The following is a 22,476-nucleotide window of genomic DNA, read 5'->3' on the forward strand; positions in this document are numbered from 1 at the left end:
CCAATCATCTCATCCTCTGTCGTCCCCTTCTCCTGACCTCAATCTTTCCTAGCATCAGGGTGTTTTCAAACAAGTCAGCTCTTCGCATAAGGTAGCCAAGTACTGGAGTTTCAGCTTCAACATCCGTCCTTCAAATGAACACCCAGGACTGATCTCCTTTAGGATGGACTGGTTAGATTGCCTTGCTGTCCAGGGGATTCTCAAGAGTCTTCTCCAACACCACAATTCATAAGGATCGATTGTTCAGCGCTCAGCTTTCTTTATAGTCCAACTCTCACATCCGTCATGACCACTGGAAAAACCATAGCCTTGACTAGATGCACCTTTGTTGACAAAGTAATGTCTCTGCTTTTTAATATGCCATCTAGGTTGGTCATAACTTTTCTTCCAAGGAGTAAACATCTTTTAATTTCATGACTGTAATCACCATCTGCAGTGATTTTGGAGCCCAAAAAATAAAGTCAGCCACTTTTTCCCTATCTATTTGTCATGAAGTGATGGGACCAGATGCCATGATCTTAGTTTTCTGAATGTTGAGCTTTAAGCCAACTTTTTTACTCTCCTCTTTTATTTTCATCAAGAGGCTCTTTAGTTCTTCAATTTCTGCCATAAGGGTGGCGTCATCTGCATATCTGAGGTTATTGATATTTCTCCCCGCAAACTTGATTCCAGCTTGTGCTTCATCCAGCCCAGCATTTTTCATGATATACCCTGCATATAAGTTAAGTAAGCAGGGTGACAATATACAGCCTTGAGGTACTCCTTTTCCTATTTGGAACCAGTCTGTTGTTCCATGTCCAGTTCTAACTGTTGCTTCCTGACCTGCATACAGGTTTCTCAAGAGGCAGGTCAAGTGGTCTGGTATTCCCATCTCTTTCAGAATTCTCCACAGTTTGTGCTGCAAAGAGATATCAATGAATCCAATATCATAGTTGGAGATTTCAAAACACCTCTATCAAAAATGAATATATCCACACATGCTATGTTTAAAATGGATAACCAACAAGGGCCTACTGTATAGCACAGAGAACTCTGTTCAATATTATATAACAATCTAATTGGGAAATGCATTTGAAAAAGAATAAGTTCATGTACACGTATAACTGAATCACTTTGCTATACTCCTGAAAATAACTCAACATTGCAACACAACATTGCTAATCAACTATTCATATATATATATATATATATAAAAGTTTAAAAAAAGAACAGATCTGGCAGGTAGAAAGTCAGCAAGGACATAGTTGAACTCAATACCTTCAATCAATCAGATATAAATGACACCCTGGTGGCTCCGATGGTAAAGAATCTGCCTGCAGTGCAAGAAGCCTGGCTTCAGTTCCTGAGTCAGGAAGATCCCCTGGAAAGGGAATGGCTATACTCCAGTTTTCTTGCCTAGAGAATTCCACAGACAGAGGAGCCTGGCAGGCTACAGTCCATGGGGTCACAGAGTCGGACATGACTGAGGGACTAAACTTTAGCTTTCATTTTTCATGGACAACTTAATCCAACTACTATGGAGCACACTCCTATTTAAAGCCCACATAGAATAATAACCAAAGGAGATAGCATTTGGGGCCACAAAAACACAACTTTGCTCTTTTAAAATAACTTAAATCATACAAAACTTCTGTGGTGGCTCAGATGGTAAAACGTCTGCCTACTATGCAGGAGGTCTGGGTTCAATCCCTGGGTCGGGAAGATCTCCTGGAGAAGGAAATGGCAACCCACTCCAGTATTCTTGCCTGGAAAATCCCATGGACGGAGGACCCTGGTAGGCTACAGTCCATGGGGTCTCAAAGAGTCCAACACGACTGAGCGACTTCACTTTCACTTTCAAATCATACAATGTCTGATCTCAGACTGCAATGAAATCAAACTATAAATTAATACCAGAAAAATAATGAGAAAATCTCAAAATAGATGGAAATTAAACAACACATTTCTAATACATGATTTAAAAAATAAAACTTTTCCAAAGTTGTGGGATGCAGTGATAGTAGTACTTAGATGAAGATTAAGAAAGGTCCAAAATAAATAATCTAATGTTTCCACCTTAGGAAACTAGATAAAGAACAAACTGAATACAAAGTAAGCAGAAGAAAAGAAATAATAAAAAAATTAGAGCAAAACTCAATGGAGTTGAAAACAGAATTATTAAGAAACCAATCAATAAAGCCAAAATCTGGTTCTTTGAAAAAAATCACTAAAACTGATAAGCCTCTAACTAAGCTAACAAAGAAAAAAGAGTGAAGACACAAATTACTAATATCACAAAAATAAAGTGGAACATCTCTATAGATTCTGTTGACATTAAGAAAATAATAAAAGAATATATTAAAAACTCTATGCCCATAGTTTGATAACTTATATGGGGAAAAAAATTTTTTGAAATACACAGTATGCCAAAACTCACACAAGAAATAAACAATCTGAAAAGACTTATATCTAGTACAGAAATTGAATCAATAATTAACAACCTTCCAAATCAGAAACCCTGAGGCCCAGATGGATTCACTGGTGAATTCTATTGAAGATTTAAGGAAAAAATTGTAACAACTCTCTAAATCTCTTTCTGAGAATAGAAAGAGGGAATACTTCTTAATTTATTCCATAAGACCAGCATTGTCTTAATGTCAACAACAACCAAAAACATTACAAGAAAAATCTACAGACTATTATCTCTCATAAACAAGAAAGCAAAATTCTCAACAAATTATTAGTAGATGGAGTTCAACAATGCATAAAATGAATTATACACCACAATCAATTGGGATTTACCTTGGTATGAGAGGTTCATTCAATATTTAGAGATCAATTAATATAATTCTTCACATCAACAGACAAAAAAGAAAAATAACATGGTCATATCAATAGATGCAGAAAAAGCAAATGACAAAATCCAATACTCATTTGTGATTTAAAAAAAGAGACACAGAGAAAGAGACAAGATTGGAACTTCTTAAACTTGACAAGGAGTGCCTTCAAAGAAACCTGCCATTAATATTGTACATAAAATGTGAGACATTCAAAACTTTCCCATAATATTAGGTGCAAGAAAATATACTTTCTTTCTCCCTCCCATGTCCCCTCTCCCCACTCCTATTCAATATCATACTGGAAGTTCTAGTTAATGTAATAAAAGAAGGAGATCAAAGGGTATACAAATTAGGAAGGAATAAACAAAATTTGGTTGTTCACATGATTGTCTATGTAGAAAATTTGAAAAAGTTGAAAAAAAAAGACTCTTGAAATTAATAAATGATTATAGACAGATAATGGTTTGGCTAAATGATTATAGCCAAACCACAATCACAGAAAACTAGCCAATCTGATCACATGGACCACAGCTTTGCCTAACCCAATGAAACTATAAGCCATGCCATGTAGTGCCACCCAAGACAGACGGGTCATGGTGGGGAGTTCTGACAAAACTTGGTCCACTGGAGAAGGGAATGGCAAACCACTTCAGAATTCCTGTCTTGAGAACCCCATGAACAGAAAGAAAAAGGCAAAAAGATAGGACACTGGAAGATGAACTCCCCAGGTCAGTAGGTGCCCAATATGCTACTGAAGATCAGTGGAGAAATAACTCCAGAGAGAATGAAGAGACAGAGCCAAAGAAGAAACAGCACGTATTTGTGGATGTGGCTGGTGATGGAAGTAAAGTCCAATGCTGTAAAGAGCAATATTGCATAGGAACCTGGAATGGTGGGTCCATGAATCAAATCATTAGAAGTGGTCAAACAGGAGATGGCAAGAGTGAACATTGACATTTTTAGGAATCAGTGAACTAAAATGGACTGGAATGGGTGAATTTAACTCAGATGACCATTATCTCTACGACTGTGGGCAAGAGTCCCTTAGAATAATTCATAGTCATCAAGTCAACAAAAGCCATCATAGTCAACAAAAGAGTCCTAAATTCAGTACTTGGATGCAATCTCAGAAATGACAGAATGATCTCTGTTCGTTTCCAAGGCAAACATCACAGGAATCCAAATCTATACCCCAAACAGTAATGCTGAAGAAGCTGAACGATTCTATGAAGATCTACAAGACCTTCTAGAACTAACATCCAAAACAGATTCCCTCTTCATTATACGTGACTGGAATGCAAAAGTAAGAGGTCAATAAATACCTGGAGTAATGGGGAAATTTGGCCTTGGAGTAAAGAATGAAGCAGGACAAATCTAATAGACTTTTGCCAAGAGAACACACTAGTCATAGCAAACACCCTCTTCCAACAACACAAGAGAAGACTCTACACATAGACATCACCAGATAGTCAATATCGAAATCAGATTGATTATATTCTTTGCAGTCAAAGATGGAGAAACTCTATACAGTCAGCAAAAACAAGACCGGGAGCTGACTGTGGCTCAGATCATGAACTCTGTATTGCCAAATTCAGACTTAAATTGAAGAAAGTAGGGAAAATCACTAGACCACTCAGGTATGACCTAAATCAAACCCCTTACAAGTATACAGTGGAAGTGACAAATAGATCAAGGGATTAGATCTGATAGAGTGCCTAATGAACTATGGACAGAGGCTCGTGACATTGTACAGGAGGCAGTGATCAAGACCATTCCCAAGAAAAATACATACAGAAAGGAAAGATGGTTGTGTAGCTGTGAAAAGAAGAGAAGTGAAAGGTAAAGAAGAAGAGGAAAGATACACCCATTTGAATGCAGAGTTCCAAAGAATAACAAGAAGAGATAAGAAAGCCTTCCTCAGTGATTAATGCAAAGAAATAGAGAAAAACAATAGAATGGGAAAGACTAGAGATCTCTTTGAGAAAATTAGAGATACCAAGGGAACATTTTATGCAAAGATGAGCACAATAAAGGACAGAAATTAAGAAGAGGTGGTAAGAATACACAGAAGAACTATACAAAAAAAGATTCTCATGCCCCAGATAATCACAATAGTGTGATCACTCACCTAGAGCCAGACAACCTAGAATTTGAAGTCAAGTGGGCCTTAGGAGAAGGCAATGGCACCCCACTCCAGCACTCTTGCCTGGAAAATCCCATGGACAGAGGAGCCTGGTGGGCCGCGGTCCATGGGGTCGCAAAGAGTCGGACAAGACTCAGCGACTTCACTTTCACTCTTCACTTTCATGCATTGGAGAAGGAAATGGCAACCCACTCCAGTGTTCTTGCCTAGAGAATCCCAGGGACGGGGGAGCATTCTGGGCTGCTGTCTATGGGGTCGCACAAAGTCAGACGCGACTGAAGCGACTTAGCAGAAGCAGCAGCAGGGCCTTAGGAAGCATCACTACGAACAAAGCTAGTGGAGGTGATAGAATTCCAATTAAGCTATTTCAAATCCTAAAAGATAATGCTGTGAAAGTGCTGCACTCAATATGTCAGCAAATTTGGAAAACTCAGCAGTGGCCACAGGACTGGAAAAGGTCAGTTTTCATTCCAGTCCCAAAGAAAAGCAATGCCAAAGAATGTTTAAACTACCGCACAATTGCACTCATTTCACACGCCAGCAAAGTAAAGCTCAAAATTCTCCAAGCCAGGCTTCAACAATATGTGAACTGAGAATTTCCAGATGTTCAAGCAGGATTTAGAAAAGGCAGAGGAACCAGACATCAAATTGCCAACATCCGCTGGATCATCAAAAAAGCGAGAGTTCCAGAAAATCATTTACTTCTGCTTTATTAACTACACCAAAGCCTTTGACTGTGTGAATCACAACAAACTGTGGAAAATTCTTCAAGAGATGGGAATAGCAGACCACCTGACCTGCCTCCTTAGAAATCTGTGTGCAGGTGAAGAAAACAATTAGAACTGGACATGGAACAACAGAGTGGTTCCAAACTGGGAAAGGAGTATGTCAAGGCTGTATATTGTCACCCTGCTTATTTAACTTATATGCAGTGTACATCATGAGAAATGATGGACTGGATGAAACACAAGCTGGAATCAAGATTGCCAGGAGAAATATCAATAACCTCAGATATGCAGATGACACCACCCTTATGGCAGAAAGTGAAGAAGAACTAAAGAGCCTCTTGATGAAAGTGAAAAAAGAGAGTAAAAAAGCTAGCTTAACACTCAACATTCAGAAAACTAAGATGACGGCATCCGGTTCCATCACTTCATGGCAAATAGATGGGGAAACAGTGGAAACAGTGACAGTCTTTATTTTGGGGGGCTCCAAAATCACTGCAGATGGTGACTGCAGCCATGAAATTAAAAGAAGATTGCTCCTTGGAAGAAAAGCTATGACCAACCTAAACAGCATATTGAAAAACAGAGACATTACTTTGCCAACAACGGTCTGTGCAGTCAAAGCTATGGTTTTTCCAGTAGTCATGTATGGATGTTAGAGTTGGACTCTAAAGAAAACTGAGCACCAAAGAATCATTGCTTTTGCACTGTGGTTTTGGAGAAGGCTCTTCAGAGTTCCTTGGACAGCAATGAGGTCCAACTAGTCCATTTGAAGGAAATCAGTCCTCAATGTTCATTGGAAGGGCTGATGCTGAAGCTGAAACCAATACTTTGGCCATCTGATGCGAAGAGCTGACTCATTGGAAAAGACCCTGATGCTGGGAAAGATTGAAGGCGGTAGGAGAAGGGGACTACAGAGGATGAGATAGTTGGATGGCATCACTGGCTCAATGGACATTAGTTTGAGCAAGCTCCAGGAGTTGGTGATGGACAGGGAAGCCCGGTGTGCTGCAGCCCATGGGGTCGCAAAGAGTCGGACATGACTGAGTGACTGAACTGATCTACAGCCAGACTGTATGATACAAGTTTAACATACAACTGTTTTCTTTTATACCAGCGATGAAGTGAAATTTAAATTAAAAACAATACCATTTATGTTAGCACTCCCTCAAAAGGCAATATTTAATTATAAAACTAATAAAATATTTTGTATATATCACTGTGTGCATAGTCACTTCAGTCGTGTCCTATTCTGTGTGATCCTATGGACTGTAGCCTGCCAGGCTCCTCTGTCCATGGGATTTTCTAGGCAGGATACTGCAGTAGGTTGCCATTGCCTTCTCCATGGGATCTTTCCTACCCAGGTTTTGAACCCGTGTCTCTTAAGCATTTTGCATTGGTAGGTGGGTTCTTTACCAAGTGCCAAGGAAAGCAAAATTCTAATTAATTAAATCATCCAAATATGTGGAGAGTTCCAAGTTCGTGGATCAGAAGACTCAGAATTGGCAAGATGTCAGTTTTTTTCAATTTGATCTCAAGATTCAGTACAATTTCAATCAAAATACCAGCAAACTAGTTTTGTGAATATAGACAGACTAATTCTAAAGTTTCTTTGCTTGCATGCTACTTTGCTTCAGGCGTGACTGACTCTTTGTGATGCTATGGACCATAGCCCCCCAGGTTCCTCTGTCCATGGGATTCTCCAGGCAAGAATACTGGAGTGGGCTGCCATGCCCTCCTCCAGGGGATCTTCTTGACCCAGGGATAAATCCCACTTCTCTCACATCTCCTGCATTGGTAGGTCGGTTCTTGACCACTAGTGACACATGGGTAGCCTTCTAAAGTTTCCACAGAGAGGCAAATGACTCAGAATAGTCAACACAATATTGATGAAGGAAAACGAAGTTGGAGGACTGATGCTACCAGACTTCAAGACTTAATATAGAGCTTCAGTATGATTACTGAAGATAGTGTGATTTCAGTGAAATAATAGACAAAAAGATCAATGGAACTGAGTAGAGATCCAGAAATAGACCTATACAAATATAGTCAGCTGACCTTGACAAAGGAACAAAATCAATACAATGGTGCAAAGACAGTCTTTTCAACAAACAGTGCTAGAACAACTGGACATACACACACACACACACAAGAATCAAAACAAACCTTACATCCTTCATCCTAGAGATGATCTAGTAAGTCATCAAAAGAATCTTTAGTGAGCATTACTAAGTAAGAGTGGCCAATCTAAAATAGCTAGATTCCAACTGTACATGATTCCAACTGTACATGTATCCTTATGTCTCTGTGTCTGTTGCAATTCGTTTTTCAACTCACCATCCAACTTCTGGGTTAGTAAGAGGATAGGGTATGCAATGTATAACCTCCTTTTCCTGAAGGTTGATCTCCAACGAAAACCTAATGAGAGGGGGTTCATAAGTTATCCTACCTGATTAGAGGGTCTCCAGCCAATAAAAGGCTTGGACTAAACATTGGATTTATCTGCCCTTCAAATTTTGAAACTTTTATATATTTCAATAAAGATGAGGTAATATAAACTCATGTTCAGTCTCTCTCTGAAAAGCTACAAATAAATGCCAGTAGAAACTATAACAATAAAATCACAGTATAGTTAGAAAACTGCCAGTCAGAATACACCCGAAGAACTGAAATATCAATGTGGTAAAAAAAAAAAAAAAAAAAAAAGGCTAAAATCTGAAACAATAAATTCTTAAAAATGTTAGACTGACTGCATCACATATTTAATATGCCTAAACAGAATGGGAAAGACTAGAGATCACTTCGAGAAAATTAGAGATACCAAGGGGACATTTCATGCAAAGATGGGCTCAATAAAGGACAGAAATGGTATGGACCTAACAGAAGCAGAAAATATTAAGAAGAGGTGGCAAGAATACCCAGAAAAACTGTACAAAAGAGATCTTCACAACCCAGATAATCACGATGGTGTGATCACTGACCTAGAGCCAGACATCCTGGAATGTGAAGTCAAGTGGGCCTTAGAAAGCATCACTACAAACAAAGCTAGTGGAGGTGATGGAATTCCAGTTGAGCTATTCCAAATCCTGAAAGATGATGCTATGAAAGTGCTGCACTCAATATGCCAGCAAATGTGGAAAACTCAGCAGTGGCCACAGGACTGGAAAAGTTCAGTTTTCATTCCAATCCCAAAGAAAGGCAATGCGGAAGATGCTCAAACTACCGCACAATTGCGCTCATCTCACACGCTAGTAAAGTAATGCTCAAAATTCTCCAAGCCAGGCTTCAGCAATATGTGAACTGTGAACTTCCTGATGTTCAAGCTGGTTTTAGAAAAGGCAGAGGAACCAGACATAAAATTGCCAATTTCCATGATCCCCTGGATCATGGAAAAAGCAAGAGAGTTCCAGAAAAGCATCTATTTCTGCTTTATTGACTATGCCAAAGCCTTTGACTGTGTGGATCACAATCAACTGTGGAAAATTCTGAAAGAGATGGGAATACCAGACCACCTGACCTGCCTCTTGAGAAACCTATATGCAGGTCAGGAAGCAACAGTTAGAACTGGACATGGAACAACAGAGTGGTTCCAAATAGGAAAAGGAGTATGTTAAGGCTGTATATTGTCACCCTGCTTATTTAACTTATATGCAGAGTACATCATGAGAAACGCTGTGCTGGAAGAAGCACAAGCTGGAATCAAGATTGCCGGGAGAAATATCAATAACCTCAGATATGCAGATGACACCACCCTTATGGCAGAAAGTGAAGAGGAACTAAAAAGCCTCTTGATGAAAGTGAAAGTGGAGAGTGAAAAAGTTGGCTTAAAGCTCAACATTCAGAAAATGAAGATCATGGCATCTGGTCCCATCACTTCATGGCAAATAGATGGGGAAACAGTGTCAGACTTTATTTTTGGGGGCGCCAAAATCACTGCAGATGGTGACTGAAGCCATGAAATTAAAAGACGCTTACTCCTTGGAAGGAAAGTTATGACCATATTGGATGAGGATGAGATGGCTGGATGGTATCACTGACTTGATGGACATGAGTCTGAGTGAACTCCGGGAGTTTGCGATGGACAGGGAGGCCTGGCGTGCTGCGATTTATGGGGTCGCAAAGAGTCAGACACGACTGAGTGACTGAACTGAACTGAAATGTGTCCAGTAAAATGTTGTTTAAAAAAGTAATTCTTTGAAGAGCAAGAAATGGAATTTTAAGTTCATCTTTTCTAGCTTTTTCCTCTTTGAAAAGACACTTTATTTTTCTTTGATCTCAGTTCCTCATCTCCAAAATGAGCTGTGGTATACATGAGGTTCTGTAAAGTTCTTGAGCATAGTTTTTATGTACAGAAAAGTTCATTTCTATGTTTAACCAAACAACATTGAATTTAATAATGTTGAACTTCAAGAAACTAATTTTTCTATAATTTACTTTGTGTTTATGTTAAAAAGCACAGCAAAGTTTAGTAATTGCTTCCAAAGAACTTTTGCGTGATATTGTTGACAACAACAAATTCCTTAAAAATTTTTAAACATTTAAACTAAAGTTAAATATTTAGATTCCAGTTTCACTTCTAAGTATTTCAATTGTTTGAACATCTAACCTCTTCAATTTATCAGTTCAATTCTGTTCAGTCACTCAGTCATGTTTGACTCTTTGCTACCCCATGGACTGCAGCACTCCAGGCCTCCCTGTCCATCACCAACTCCCGGAGCTTATTCAAACTAATGTCCATTGAGTCAGTGATGCCATCCAACCATCTTATCCTCTGTCATCCTCTTCTTCTCCTGCCTTCAATCTTTCCCAGCATCAGGGTCTTTTCAAATGAGTCAGCTCTTTGCATCAGGTAGCCAAAGTAATGGAGTTTCAGCTTCAACATCAGTCCCTCCAGTGAATATTCAGGACTGATTTCCTTTAGGATGGACTGGTTGGGCCTCATTGCTGTCCAAGGGACTCTCAAGAATCTTCTCCAACACCACAGTTCAAAAGCGTTAATGCTTAGGTGCTCAGCTTTCTTTATAGTCTAACTCTTACATCCATACATGACTACCGGAAAAACCATAGCTTTGACTAGATGGACCTTTCTTGGCAAAGTAACATCTCTGCTTTTTAATATGCTGTCTAGGTTGGTTATAACTTTTCTCCCAAGAAGCAAACGTCTTTTAATTTCATGGCTGCAGTCACCATCTGCAGTGATTTTGGAGCCCCAAAAAATAAAGACTGTCACTGTTTCCCCATCTATTTGCCATGAAGTGATGGGACCAGATGACATGATCTTAGTTTTCTGAACATTGAGTTTTAAGCCAACTTTTTCACTCTCCTCTCATTTTCAGCAAGAAACTATTTAGTTTTTCACTTTTTGCCATAAATGTGATGTCATCTGCATATCTGAGGTTATTGATATTTCTTCCACCAATCTTGATTCCAGCTTGTGCTTCATCCAGCCCAGCATTTCTCACGATGTACTCTGCATGTAAGTTAAATAAGCAAGGTGACAATATACAGCCTTGACATACACCTTTCCCTATTTGGAACCAGTCTGTTGTTCCATGTCCAGTTCTAACTGTTGCTTCCTGACCTGCATACAGATTTCTCAAGGGGCAAGTAAAGTGGTCTGTTATTCCCATATCTTGAAGAATTCAACCTACATTATATGAATTCAATTCATATAGATCTAATATTTTAAAATTAAATTTTGCTGACATGTATACTCTTAAATTGGAGAAGGCAATGGCACCCCACTCCAGTACTCTTGCCTGGAAAATCCCATGGATGGAGGAGCCTGGTAGGCTGCAGTCCATGGGGTCGCAAAGAGTCGGACACGACTGAGCGACTTCACTTTCACTCTTCACTTTCATGCATTGGAGAAGGAAATGGCAACCCACTCCAGTGTTCTTGCCTGGAGAATCCCAGGGACAGGGGAGCCTGGTGGGCTGCCGTCTATGGGGTCACACAGAGTCGGACATGACTGAAGCAACTTAGCAGTAGCAGCATACTCTTAAATGATCCAGTTCTACATATAAGCTTGTTGTTGTTCAGTTGCTAAGCTGTGACCAAGTCTGAGACCCATGGACTGCAACACTCCAGCTTCCCTCTCCTTCTCTATCTCTGTCTCAATCTCTGGACTTTGCTCAAACTGATATCCATTGCATCGATGATGCCATCTAATCATCTCATACTCTGTTGCTCTTTTCCCCTCCTGTCCTCAATCTTTCCTAGCATCAGGGTCTTTTCCAATGAGTCAACTCTTTGCATCAAGTGGCCAAAGTATTGGAGCTTCAGCTTCAGCATCAGTCCGTACAATGAACATTCAGGGGTGATTTCCTTAAGGATTGACTGGTTTGATATCCTTGCTGTCCAAGATACACTCAAGAGTCTTCTCCAGACCACAATTCAAAAGCATCAAACTTAGAAAAAATAAATGAATGTTCAACTATAAATCTTAAAACTGAATTTATTGTGCATTTTAATAGGCTAAATTTTCTTAAATATTACAAAATTATACTAAACTAGTACACATTTTTCAATGAAATGTTATTAATACTACTGTTTTTATATTTCTAAAGATTTTATACTTTAAAACATTTTATGCTTTATGCCTACTTATGTTTTTGCTTAGTAGCTAAGTTGTGTCCAACTCTTTTGTGACCCCACAGACTGGAGCCCACCAGGCTCCTCTGTCCATGGGATTTCCCAGGCAAGAAAAATGTGGTAGTTGCCTCTCCAGGGTCCTTCAGGGTAAGCATGGGAGTTTTTGTCAAGGGTTTGACTGGATTCTTATCACAGAAATGAAAGGATGCTCTAAACTCTTACAGTTGCTTTGACAGCTAACCCATAATTACAAGAGGAAGTGGCCTTTGTCAAAGACATCACTGTATGTATATCAAATATGTCACATATATTTCTTAATATATGAAGTCTATATCTCCAAATTGGGTTCATCTCAGATTTAGATCTTGCCATTTCTTTGACTCTTTTTTTTTTATTTTATTTTATTTTTTAACTTTACAATATACTATTGGTTTTGCCATATATCAAAATGAATCCGCCACAGGTATGCATGTGTTCCCCATCCTGAACTCTCGTCCCCCCTCCCTCCCCGTACCATCCTTCTGGGTCGACCCAGTGCACCAGCCCCAAGCATCCAGTATCGTGCATCGAACCTGGACTGGCAACTCGTTTCATATATGATATTATACATCTTTCAATAACATTCTCCCAAATCATCCCACCCTCTCCCTCTCCCACCGAGTCCAAAAGACTGTTCTATACATCAGTGTCTCTTTGCTGTCTTGTATACAGGGTTATTGTTACCATCTTTCTAAATTCCATATATATGCATTAGTATACTATTGCTGTTTTTCTTTCTGGCTTACTTCACTCTGTATAATAGGCTCCAGTTTTGTCCACCTCATTAGAACTGATTCAAATGTATTCTTTTTAATGGCTGAGTAATACTCCATTGTGTATATGTACCACAGCTTTCTTATCCATTTGTCAGCTGATGGACATCTAGGTTGCTTCCATGTCCTGGCTATTATAAACAGTGCTGTGATGAACATTGGGGTACACGTGTCTCTTTCAATTCTGGTTTCCTCGGTGTGTATGCCCAGCAGTGGGATTGCTGGATCATAAGGCAGTTCTAGTTCCAGTTTTTTAAGGAATCTCCACACTGTTCTCCATAGTGGCTGTACTAGTTTGCATTCCCACCAACAGTGTAAGAGGGTTCCCTTTTCTCCACACCCTCTCCAGCATTTATTGCTTGTAGACTTTTGGATCACAGCCATTCTGACTGGTGTGAAATGGTACCTCATAGTGGTTTTGATTTGCATTTCTCTGATAATGAGTGATGTTGAGCATCTTTTCATGTGTTTGTTAGCCATCTGTATGTCTTCTTTGGAGAAATGTCTATTTAGTTCTTTGGCCCATTTTTTGATTGGGTCATTTATTTTTCTGGAGTTGAGCTGTAGGAGTTGCTTGTATATTTTTGAGATTAGTTGTTTGTCAGTTGCTTCATTTGCTATTATTTTCTCCCATTCTGAAGGCTGCCTTTTCACCTTGCTAATAGTTTCCTTTGTTGTGCAGAAGCTTTTAAGTTTAATTAGGTCCCATTTGTTTATTCTTGCTTTTATTTCCAATATTTTGGGAGGTGGGTCATAGAGGATCCTGCTGTGGTGTATGTCGGAGAGTGTTTTGCCTATGTTCTCCTCACAATTTGTATGGAAATACAAAAAACCTCGAATAGCCAAAGCAATCTTGAGAAAGAAGAATGGAACTGGAGGAATCAACCTACCTGACTTCAGGCTCTATTACAAAGCCACAGTTATCAAGACAATATGGTACTGGCACAAAGACAGAAATATTGATCAATGGAACAAAATAGAAAGCCCAGAGATAAATCCACGCACATATGGACACCTTATCTTTGACAAAGGAGGCACGAATATACAATGGATTAAAGACAATCTCTTTAACAAGTGGTGCTGGGAAAACTGGTCAACCACTTGTAAAAGAATGAAACTAGAACACTTTCTAACACCATACACAAAAATAAACTCAAAATGGATAAAGATCTCAACGTAAGACCAAAACATATTTTCTTTATCCATTCATCTGTCATAAACATTTAGGTTGTTTCAATCTCTTCATTATTCCTTATAATACACTTATAAGAACATAGAATGAAATATAAAATGAATAGTGAAGAGAATGGAACCACTAGTGACAATAGCTGATGCTTGCAGCATCAGACTCAGTTGGAGAGAAAGAGAATTGCTCTTAGTAATTTTTTATTTTTCTAACTCTAGAAAAGGTTGGCCCCAGAAAAGTGAAAGTGGTAATTCCATTTTTGTTAAAGAGCAGGTTTCTTGTTCCTTCTAAGTGGGGCGAATGAATCCTTGAAGCACAATGCAGATTGGGGGATGTGGGAGTTCAGTGTCTCTTTCAGACCTGGGGAGGCTTTTTGCCTCCCAAGAAAATGGACTTTGTGCGTGAACTTAGTGTTTCTCTGGGTAGAACTTGTGGTTCATCTCCATAGCTGTTTCTGAGAAGGGAAGTGATGAATGTTAGAGGATCTGAAAACACAGGTCACTCTGGACTCAAACTAAATACAGACCTCAGAACAATGAGCCTCTGTCTGAATGCATCCTGGCTCCCAGAGTGGCTCCTTAGCCAGCCTACTTTTCAGTGGCTATGCCAAGCTACTGGGTCTGAGGCGAAATAAAAAATAACATCCAAGCTCTCAGCTTTCACCATTAGATATACAGACCAGGTTCCAAGGAGGAGATACAGAAAGCCTGCTCATCCACTCTCTCTCTTTCTCAGTCTCTCTCCATCTCTCTCTGTTTCTCAGTCAGTCTCTGTCTGTCTCTTCCACAGTGTGTGTGTGAATCTGGACACTAAAAGTATTCACAAAGAAATGCTATGCTTAAACTTCTATGCTTAAAACTGGATCATGACTGGGAATGAGAGACCCCTTGACCTTTCCAATCAGCACACAAGGTAATGTGGGCTTTGCTGTTCCCATTCTCACAAGATTTCCATTGTCAAGTTTCTATTCCTTACTCCTGTTGAGAGAAACTACCCAAAATGTGAAATATGTAAAAGGATAATTGTATGTTCAGACCATCATTTAGCTACCCAACCAAGGATTAGTTCATTCTCTAGACTGGAAGTCAGCAAACTTCTCCTCCTGAAGGCAAGATAGAACATAATTTAGGCTTTAAGGCCACATGTTGCTTTCTCACAACTCTTCAGCCCTGCCATCATCATACAAAATAACATGGCCAACACAAATGAATAGGTATAGCTTTGTTCCAAAGAAACTTTATTTATTTTTTTTTAAATCATTTGTAAAAACAGATGGTCAGAGGATTTTGGCCCCCTGTAATTTGCTAAGTTTTGTTCTGTTAAAGAAAAAGAATCCTTATCTGATTTGCTATTTGCACTTGATAAAGGTCTAGGTTACAAGTTAATTTGGTAGATATTGATCCTATAGAGTTATAAGTTATTGTTTTCTGGTAGAAAAGACAACCTAAAAGGTTAGGATTGGAAGGTTTTGATTCTAACTTCAAAAGTAAAATCTCATTTTAGTGTGCCTTTCCTGATGGCCTATACGTACTTTGATCGTCAATGTTTTTTTGATCCAACTCTGCCATCCTTCCTAATTTGTGAGTTATATACATGAACTAGTGTTAATTCTCCATTTATTTGAAAATCTTGCTTTTAACTCTCTGAAGATTAAACATTATCTTCCTTATATGCCCTCATATACCTCTCCCTTATATGCCCATGATACGGCACAAATGACTTGACCTTTGCACAAAACCTTGAAACACTGATATTTCCCTCATTACCACCACCACTATTCCACACTCAGTGATAGCTTCCCAGCACAGCCTTCATCAGCTCCCTTAATTTCCACTTGATTAATTACATGGCCACTTCTTTCTCTCCCAGATCCCCTACCTAGTCCATAGATAGTGCACATAGTCACAGACTAAGTTTCTTAAACACATATGTTGTTATGCCTCTCTTGTTTATCCCTGATCAAAAAGTGTTGGCTATTTCCAATCATTGAGCAAAGAAAATCCAAACCTAAGACCCCACCTAAACTACATACCAACATTCCCTGGAGAATCCCATGGACGGAGGAGCCTGGTGAGCTACAGTCCACGGGGTCACAAAGAGTTGGACACGACTGAGCAACTTCACTCAAGACCCCACCTAACCTACATACCAACATTCCCATCATAGATTCATTTGAGCTGCTTTTAAGCTCTTGTTTATTCTGTTATCTCTCCTTGAAATACATTTTACCACAGCCTTCTCTTAGATTCCTGTGTTTCCACATGCCCCAATCTTGCCTCAAGGTCTTTTCAACTCTCCCCAAAGAAAACAATCTCCCCTTCTTCAAGTTCTCTCTTCTTTAGCTGTTTTTTCCCATGTTAACATTCATAGACTTCTAAAGTGTTAGCAGGCTGGAAAGTGTATGATAGAGTCTGAAAGTTTTCAACTGGCCCCTTAGCATTGACATTTGTCACCTCTGTGAACTTTGTAACCAACTAAATGTTTCCATGCTTTAATTTTTACATTATCTGTAAAAATAATACAATAGCATCTATTTCTCCAGGCTTCTGCATAAATTAAATTGGTGTATAGTATCATTCACATGACTTCTAAACATTCCATTTTGTTTCTCTAAGTCTGCCTCCTAATATTTAAAACTATTTCATGAGGGCCTAGAGAAGGATAGACGTGAATCTGAGCAAACTCCAAGATGTAGGGAAGGACAGGGAAGTCTGGCATGCTGTAGTCCATGGGGTCACAAAGAGTCGGACAAGACTGAGCCACTGAACAATAATAGAGAAGGATCGTTTTTTAGCTGCTCAGCATTCCTTTCACCTTCTTTTGGTAACTGCCTTCTGGGTCATTATTTTCTGTCACTGGTCACAGTCCTGGACTGGCTATAAATCAAAAGGCCTGGCCTTCCCTGCTAAGCTTTTGGGGATATTACTTAAGCAGGGCAAATTGGACTTTCTGTCTTGGGACTTTGTACCTTGACTTGAGTAATAAAAGGTTGTAAAAATAATAATTATTTTCACTTCAACCTTAGGTCCCTAACAAAATTGTTGTATAGGTCCTCTTACTGAGATCACTGATTTTGCCCATTCTGATTCTGATTTTCACCTACTCCATCTTTTGGCTTTGCCTTCAGTCCTGCAAATCCATGTAATAAATTTCATTTCTACTTGAGTTAGCAGAAATGAATTCTGTTGTTTGCAACCAAGAACCTTAGCACAGAATTATACATCCATCTTTTAATCTCCAATAGTCAAAACCCAATGTCTAGCACTTAAAGTCTTCAGTAAATTTTTCTGAGATAGAAAAATTCTTCAACTTCTTTTGGACTTGTCTGTACACATTTTAGTTTATGTATACTTTCTTAATTTCATGATAAATCAGGATTCTTACATGCTTCATTTTACTTCTATTCTTAAAATCATATGTGTGTGCCCATGCTGTTCCAAAAATAATTTAAGATATTTACATTTATATAGAAAACTAAGATAATGGAGAAAATGTTAAAGAGGTGGGACTTTTCCCACAAAGAAAGTTATAAAAACAATAAAAAGTTCACTATCTTGATGATCAGATTAATTTCAAACACTTCATTTCTGGCTCAGTATTGTGTACTGTAGTATAGTAATCCCATAGACTCACCTGTGAAGTTTTTTGTTGTTGCTGCTGTTTTAAATACAGGTGATTTACTCTCACGAAACAGCAGTTTGACCTGAAGCTCTGGGTGCAGGACCTGGGATGCAGTATTTTTTAAATGCTCCTAGTTGGTTCTAATGCACAATAAGAATTGAGAGTTTGAAAATCATGGGGCCAGTCAATTTTGCAATATGCTTAAAATGGAATATTGATCTTCAAGTCAATACAAATCATCTCAATACTTTTCAAGTGTAGAAAATTCTGTGTAGGTTTCAGAGTAAAAATATAAGCACAAAAGATTCAGGAAAATAAACTCTCATGAAAAACACTAATACTCTGCAATTATTTTTCCACAAAAATAAAATAATGCCAAGTACTAGGCCTCTTGCAAGTAACAAATCTTCAAAACCCAAGTGAAATTTTAAAACCACTCCTTCAAATAGCATCCATCCGGTAGGTAGATGTCCTGTTTTAGTTTATTTCCCGTTTCTGTTTGGTGGAGTTCGTGGGATATTTCTAGAACCAATGAGCAATTAGGATTTGGATGCCAATTTAGATATTTGATTTGGAAATTGAGTCTTTGAAAACCATGAGTTCCAAATACAGGGCAATCCTTCCTTATTATGCTACCCCAGAAACTGGCAACAAGAACTCTCTCAAAACATTTACAAATGCTGGAGCCGTATTCTCTGGGCTGCAGGTGGAGCACATAGAGCTGTCAGGAAAAGTAAGACACCTGCTGTGTCCTTGAGTGCCCTTAGATGGGTGGTGACAGGAGAACAATGGGATCTGCTGTGGTATAAATCTGGGCAGTAGTTATAAATCAGTGTATTTCAAGAGCACTGCTGGAAGACCTTTCTGAAAAGGTGTGCACAGTGGACCCTGGTAGTAAGAAATCAGGCCTGACAGCCCTAGGTGGCTTTTGTTAAATGTAAAAGACCACTGGACAAGTTGTGCACCTGCCATAATCAGTCATGAACACTTTGGGAGACATTACTTTATCCGACACATAATCAGCTACTCCTTTTACTCAAGTCAACAGATGTTTATGGATATCTACTGCCCATGTGACATTGCAGTGAGGGCATCAATATCAAAGGTAAGTATGCAAAAGAGTGATGTGAAAGCCTTACTAAAAGACAGATCTCTGAGCCTCAACCTCAAATATTCTGATTGACAAGGATTGTGGAGTGGTCAGGAATCTCATTTTAGCACTCAGGGATAATGAAGATGTGGACGGTCAAAGAACAACACTAAGATATCTATGAAGATTATTCTATGCCTCCCTTAAAAATAGCTTAATTTGAGGGAAGAGGAGAATTTAAGAAAGATCCAAGTCAGTTAGGACTCCAGCAGAGGGTTTTGGCTGCAATAAGTGAGCCTCAAAGAACAGGGAGTGAAGAGAAAGTCCTGAGTGCTCTCTACCCCAGGAGATGGGAAAGACCACAAGGAGGAGAAGATGAACCAACCTCAGAATTTCAAAACTTGGCCTCAGACTCACTTAGGGAGAACAACAGTTGGGAGCTATAAGACTAAAAGAAAATTCTTGATTAGTAAATAGTCAGCAAGCATGACTACCTGCTAGGCATTTAAAAAATGCTTTAGATACATCATCTACACTGGGAGGCAGCTGCATCCCAGTCCATCCTAGAGCATGGACTCTACGACAGTGTCATCAATGCCGACTACATCTGAGATCACCTGGGATCTTTGAAGAATTCTGATACGGGGGCTCAAGCAGAGTTTCTGAGGTATTGGTTAAGGTATAGTCTGAGCTTTTGTCTTTCTTCAATGCTCCCCAGTGAGGAATGAAAACTAACAATCTAGAATGGTGTTTTGTAAAATAAGAAGTATATCAGAATCACCTGGAGAGGTAATAGGGAAATGGAAAGCCAAGCTTCTTGGAGTTGGGCAGGGCCTGGCCTCCTGCATTTACTGAGTCCAAGAGGGTGATTCTGACACACGCCAAGTTTTGAGAACCATGGATTGTGAGTGAGACTACATTGGTTTGAAGTAGGCTTCCCCACCCCTCAACCGGGTGCCTTCAGCTAGTTATGGACACATCTCTGTTTCATTCTCCATAACTGTACAGCAAGGAGAGCAGGACACGTCTGATGAGGAATGAACATGGATAACACTGGAGACTCATTCCTTCCCCCTTTTTGACTCACTTAGCAGAGAGCTGCCTTGGCAGCTCTGAGTTTTCTCAATAGAACAGGCTTAGAGTGGCCCCCAATCCCATCCTACCCAGTTCTAAGGAGGCTTTTTCCTGAGGAGGGAGCTCCTATCATCTGATAATCTCACATATATTCCCTGCATATTCTCTCCCAATGCTCATTCTCACAACAGTTATGTAAAGTTATGATTTTTATAGTTCATCATACATAGAAACACTGGAAGGACTTTATATAACAGATTTCTGGGCCCTCCTCCTAGAGCTTCCAACTTGGTAGGCCTGACTGTGACCTGATAATTTGCATTTATCAACTTTTCAAGTGAAATTGACATCAGCCTGAGATATACTCTGAGAATTTCTGATGTAGAACCATTTGAGGACAGGGGTTCTGTCTACAGAACCACTGGGCAGGCCTGAGCACTGGGCACTTAAAGTCACAGGGCTGTTTAATACTTCTCTGACTATAAGTTCTCCCCCAATAATCTCTCTTTTCGGAGAAAGCAATGGCACCCCACTCCAGTACTCTTGCCTGGAGAATCCCATGGATGGGAGAGCCTGGTAGGCTGCAGTCCATGGGGTCGCTGAGAGTCAAACATGACTGAGCGACTTCACTTTCACTTTTCACTTTCATGCATTGGAGAAGGAAATGGCAACCCACTCCAGTGTTCTTGCCTGGAGAATCCCAGGGACAGGGGAGCCTGGTGGGCTGCCATCTATGGGATTGCACAGAGTCAGACACAACTGAAGTGACCTAGCAGCAATAGCAGCAGCAATCTCTCTTTTATATCTGTACTGGCCAAAGTGAATGGCATGTGTCTGTGACTATAATGGCCATCTCATGTGTTGTCACATGTAAAATTGTTTTAAAATGTACCTAACAAAGAGTTTACCCATTCCAGTGTTCTTGCCTGGAGAATCCCAGGGACAGGGGAGCCTGGTGGGCTGCCGTCTCTGGGGTTGCACAGAGTCAGACATGACTGAAGCAACTTAGCAGCAGCAGCAGCAGCAACAAAGAGTTTAGGCCTTTAAACAGAAGCCAATTATTTTTCATTTTTAAAACCCCTCCTGAGCACCAATTTTGTGCCAGACATTTGGTGAGATGCTGGGAAATTCCTTATCCTGTAGGAATTGACAGTCAAGAAGAAAATAAAAGCATGAACACAAATAATGATAATGTTATAATAAACAAAATGATATAAATACTGTCTAATATAAGTAGGATCCTATTACGTAAGTTTTTGTTAAGGAAGGGTGAAGGCCATGACTGGTTTCTTTGCTACCACACAACTCCTACAGAAGGCATAAAAAGCAGCCTTCTGACCCACCATTCACCCTCCTCCTTCTAGCCACCAGCTCTGACTTCTAGTGTTCAGTGAAGAGACGTGCTGCACATATACAAAATTAGGCTATATTAGATTCATCAAAGATATTCATAGTTCAGGGAACAGTATTTAAGTATTTAACATATACCTATTAGCTGTGGTTTCATCCTAAATTATTTTAGCCCACTCTCAGATGCTTGAAGTTTCTATCATTCTTCTGATCAGCTCTTTACATGGAACTTTCTTTCAAAGAGCCATCACCACCTTTTCAGTGTTACTTCCAGCTTCATTACCTTCTGAGAGATTAGGAAGAGTCACTGATGACTTCATTTCATGGAGGAAATGAGATGCAGAGACATTAATGGTTTGGCCCAGAGCAAAGACTAGAAACCGAACCTCCTACTGAGGGACCCGGGGCTCCATATTTTGTTGTGTTACAAGAGTAAAAAAATATGTACCACCCAGGAGTATGTGACTTACCTGCCTCAAAGCACAGAACTTGGGAGCAAAATAATAATAAATGAAGCCAGAGGAGAGGTATTATTTTTCAGGAATCATGCCTGATTATCATCCAAGAGCAGAACCTTGTTCTCTTCAAGGGATCATCACAAACAGGTCACTTTAAATGAAGTTATGCATTTCCATCTTCACCCACAGGAGATAGCAGCTCCTTCTACCTGATTTCTATTCTTGCCAATAAATGTTTATTCTTACCCAGTGGACTCCAATAATGTTTAACAAATGGTCTGGGCTGGACCACCCAGCTTCTGGTAAGAAGACAGAAACAAGCATTCCCAAGATTCTTATTTTTCTATGATGACAAGGTCAGGGTCAGGAAAGAATGAGATCTTTATGTTGAAACATCAGGACTTTCCTTATTTAAAACAAATGGCATCCAGAGTCTGAAAACATTAATGTTACTAGGTCTGGAGAAGCCAGACAGAAATATGGTTGGGTTTTCCTACTCAGATACTTTAATGTAGCAACAAAGGCATCCACTGATCCATAATACCCAGTCAGAATTTAAAATAAGGCCTGGATTTTCCTCATGACTCAGAGGTAGAGAGTCTGC

The sequence above is a fragment of the Bubalus kerabau genome, chromosome 13 (genome assembly GCF_029407905.1).
Source record: "Bubalus kerabau isolate K-KA32 ecotype Philippines breed swamp buffalo chromosome 13, PCC_UOA_SB_1v2, whole genome shotgun sequence".
NCBI lineage: Eukaryota > Metazoa > Chordata > Mammalia > Artiodactyla > Bovidae > Bubalus > Bubalus kerabau.